This window comes from Loxodonta africana, chromosome 3 (genome assembly GCF_030014295.1).
Source record: "Loxodonta africana isolate mLoxAfr1 chromosome 3, mLoxAfr1.hap2, whole genome shotgun sequence".
NCBI lineage: Eukaryota > Metazoa > Chordata > Mammalia > Proboscidea > Elephantidae > Loxodonta > Loxodonta africana.
Genome location: NC_087344.1, coordinates 22,338,689 through 22,343,420, shown reverse-complemented (window position 1 = coordinate 22,343,420; position 4,732 = coordinate 22,338,689). Strand labels below are relative to the sequence as shown.

General features: G+C 38.7%; 1 pseudogene; it reads left to right on the top strand.

The window, feature by feature from the left end:
- Window positions 1-307: 307 nt before the first annotated feature.
- LOC100657368 (olfactory receptor 7E24-like) lies at window positions 308-2,851 on the top strand (annotated as a pseudogene).
- Window positions 2,852-4,732: the final 1,881 nt, after the last annotated feature.

Sequence of the window (4,732 nt, the reverse complement as noted above, 5' to 3'; positions counted from 1 at the left end):
TTTTATACTTAGGATCATGTCGTCTGCAAAAAAGGGGTAGTTTTACTTCTTTCTTCCCAATTTGGATGCTTTTTATTTCTTTTTCTTGACTAATTGCTCTATTTAGAACTTTCAGTATAATGTTACATAGCAGTGTTGAGAGCAGATGTCCCTTGTCTTGGTCCTGATCTTTAGGGCAAAGCCCTCAGCCTTTCTCCATTTAGTATGATGTTAGCTGTAGGCTTTTCATAAATGCTCTCTATCAAGTTAAGGAATTTTCCTGCTATTCCTATTTTGTTGAGTACTTTTATCATTAAAGGGTGTTGGATTTTATCAAAAGGCTTTTATGTATTGATTGAGATGATCATGTGGTTCTTTTCCTTTGTTCTGTTGATGTGGTATATTACATCAACTTCCTAATGTTGAACCACCCTTGCATTTGTGGGATAAACTGTACTTGATCATAGTGCATAACCCTTCTAATAAGCTTTAGGATTAAGTTTGCTAATATTTTGTTGAGGATTTTTTGCATCTAAATTCATAAGAGATGTTGGTCTTAGTTTTCTTTTCTTGTGGTGTCTGTCTTGTTTTGGTATTAGGGTAATGCTAACAACACAGAATGAATTAAGGAGCATTTTCTCCTTTTTTTTTCTTGAAAAATTTAGAAGTATTGGAGTCATTTCTGCAAATGATTGGTAGAATTCCCCAGTGATCATTTGGCTCTAGACTTTCTTTTTTGGGAAATGTTTGATTACTGCTTTTATCTCTTCTCTTGTTATAGTATGTTGAAGTGTTCTATTCTTGAGTTAATTTTTTTACTACCTTAATGAATTTGTTATCTCTAAATGTCTTTGCTCCTGTAACATTCTTCAGCTGAGTGTCTCTAAAGTGGGTGTGTATAGAACGGTTACAGACCAATGAAGATTCTAGGAATAGTGGTTTTGCTGCAATTGAGAAGTATTGCTGAAGGTGATGTATGATAAGTGTGAATTCTTTACATGTGAATTTCCAGAATTCAAGAGGTAGTTGCTTTGCTGGTTGCCAATTTACTTGTTTCCTTTTATGGACTCTTTCCCTAAAGGTGTCTCTGCTACACGGAACCATAGAATATAACACGTGTCTCTGAATTCCTCCTCCTGGGCCTCTCATACTATCCAGAACTGCAGCCAACCCCTCCTCCATCCTTAGAATCTTCTTGTCCATGTACCTGGTCGCCTTGCTTGGGAACTTATTCATTATCCTGGCCATCAGCTCTGACAGCCACCTCCACACTCCCCATGTACTTCTTCATTTCCAACCTGTCCTTGGCTGACATTGACTTCATTTCCACCACGATCCCAAAGAGGCTTAATGACATCCACACACACCACAAAATCATCTCATATGTCGACTGCATGATTCAGTTGTGTTTTTTAAAATTTTGCGTTCATGGACATTCTTTTCGTCATTACAATGCCCTATGACTGGTTCATGGCCATTTGTCATTCCCTGCATTACCTCGTCATTATAAACCTTCGTCTCTGTGGTCTGATGGTTTTGGTATCTTTTTTCATTAGCCTTTTTGACTCCCAGCTGCACCGGTTGGTGTTGTTACAGCTTACCTTCCGTACAGATGTGTAAATCCCTAGCTTCTTCTGTGATCCCCCTTAATTCCTCAGCCTTGCCTGTTCTGACACCTCCACCAATATCATATTAGTATATTGTATTGGGGCCATCTTTGATGGTGTTCCGCTCTCAGGGATCCTTTTCTCTTATACTCGAATTGTGTCCTCCTTTGTGAGAGTCCCGTCATCAGATGAGAACTATAAAGCCTTATCTACCTGTGGCCCTCACCTGTCAGTATTTTGCTTATTTTATGGACCAGGCTTTCTTGTGTACCTCAGTTCAGTTGTCTCACCTTCTCTCAGAAGTGATGCAGTGGCCTTAGTGATGTACTCCATTGCCACCCTCATGCTGAATCCCTTCATCTACAGCCTGAGTAACAGGGACATCAAGAGGAACTTGCAGAGGCTTCTTAGCAGAACAGCCTATTTTGAATACTTATACCATCTTTTTTGGTCCCTTGATTAGATTTTTTTTTTTTTTATTAGAATAGGCAAAGAAACCAGCTTTATGGAACTGGAAAACATGCTCATTTGATCACATACATTTTGTAGTGATCAGAATAATGCTTATTTGGCACATCTTTTATGGAATTGGAGAATTTCTGGAATCCATCTTACATCATAACATCTGCCCAATTGAGTCCTATAACACTATGGAGCCTTCTGTTTTTGTCACCTAAGACCTGTACCCTTTCCACAGTTCACAGCTGTTTTTCATACCTTTATATCTATCTTATCTACTTATGCAGTTTAGGTGTGAGAATTCTTATTACTTGCCCTCAATTTTGCCTTCATATTGCAAGTATCTGGTGATCTCTAAAAATACTCATGTCTGAGCTGCACCACAAAAGATTATGATTTATTTACAGTGATGTGTGTAGTAAGCCAGAGAATTTTTCAAAATACCCTGGCAGGTACTAGTGGGCAGCCAACATTAAAGAGTACTGATTCGAGTGAGATCATTGTTCAAAAATGACTAGTATATATGTCTTGGGTCTTTTATTCCTCATGAACTTATGATGAAGATCTTAAAGTTATCAGGGCTCACATGGGGGAAGATATGAGAGATATTACCTTAGAAACAGGCCATATAGTTTTTCTCAATATGTCTGGTAATATTTCCTCCTATATCTTTTCCCTCCACGCCATGGATCTGATTATAGTGCTGGGTATTAAACACTTTTCTTTCTGCTCCAACTTCCCCTTCTCTACTAAACTTTGTGATGCAAGGGTAGAAATCCTCCAATCATGCTCTAATATTATATCTGTCTTTCTTGTGATGTTCTTCTGTTGTTGTTGTTATTAGGTACCATCAAGTCAGTTCTGAATCACACTGACCCTACGTACAACAGAACTAAACACTGGCCAATCCTGGGCCATCCTCACAATCATTAGTATATTAGAGCCCATTGTTGCAGACACTGTGTCAATCCACCTCATTGAGGGTCTTCCTCTTTTCTCCTGAGCCTCTACTTTACCAAGCATGATGTCCTTCTCCAGGCACTGGTTTCTCCTGACAACATGTGAGGAAAGAATGTGAGATGAAGTCTTGCCATCCTTGTCTCTAAGGAACATTCTGACTGTACTTCTTCCAAGAGAGATTTGTTTGTTCTTCCGGCAGTCCATACTATGTTAAATATTCTTCTCCAACACCATAATTCAAAGTCATCAATTCTTCCTTCGTCTTCATTATTCATTGTCCAGCTTTTGCGTGTAAAGATGGTTGAAAATACCATGGCTTGGATGAGGCATGCCTTACTCCTCAAAGTGACATCTTTGCTTTTTAACACTTTAAAGAAGTCTTTTTGCAGCAGATTTGCCCGATGCAATACGTCATTTTATTTCTTGACTGCTGCTTCTATGGGCATTGGTTATGGATCCAAGTAAAATGAAATCCTTGACAACAATTTTCTCTGTTTATCATGATTTTCCTTATTGGTCCAGTTGTGAAGTTTTTTTTTCTTTATGTTGAGGTGTAATTCATACTGAAGTGTTGTCATCTTTGATCTTCAACAGTGTTTCAAGTCCTCTTTGATTTCAGCAAGTAAGCTTGTGTCATCTGCATATTGCAAGTTGTTAATGAGTCTTCCTCTAATCCTGATGCCCTGTTCTTCTTCATATAGTCCAGCTTCTCGGATTATTTGCTCAGCATACAGGTTGAATAACTATGGTGAAAGAGTACAATTCTGAAGCACAGATTCCTAATTTTAAACCACTCAGCATCTCTTGTTCTTTTCAAACAACTGCTTCTTCGTCTAAGCACAGGTTTCTCATGAGCACAGTTAAGTGTTATGGAATTCCCATTCAATGTTATTCATAATTTGTTATGATACACACAGTCAAATGCCTTTGCATAGTCAATAAAACACAGGTAAGCAGTGGTCGATATTCTTCTAATACTTGTCTATAAAAATCACCACCCCCAATAACCCCAACCTTTTCACTATACTTCTTATCCTTTGTTTCCTTTGTTAGGCAGATGACATAACCTTGCTTGCTGAAAGTGAAAAGGACTTGAAGCACTTACTAATGAAGATCAAAGACAACAGCCTTCAGTATGGATTGCACCTCAACATAAAAGAAAACTCCTCACAACTGGACCATGAGCAACATCATGATAAACGGAGAAAAGATAGCAGTTGTCAAGGATTTCATTTTACTTGGATCCACAATCAGCAACCATGGAAGGAGCAGTCAAGAAATCAAAGGACGAATTGCACTGGGCAAATCTACTGCAAAGGACATCTTTAAAGTATTGAAGAGCAAAGATGTGACCTTGAAGTCTAAAGTGCGCCTGACCCAAGCCATGGTATTTTCAATCACATCATATGCATGTGAAAGCTGGACAATGAATAAGGAAGGCCAAAGAAGAACTGATGCCTTTGAATTGTGGTGTTGGCAAAGAATATTGAATATATCATGGACTGCCAAAAGAACAAACAAATCTGTCTTAGAAGAAGTACAGCCAGAATGCTTCTTGGAAGCAGGGATGGGGAGGCTACATCTTACATAGTTTGAACATATTGTCATGAGGGATCAGTCCCTGGAGAAGGACATCATGCTTGGCAAAGTACAGGGTCAGCAGAAAAGAGGAATACCCTCAACGAGGTAGATTGACACAGTGGCTACAACAATGATCTCATGCATAA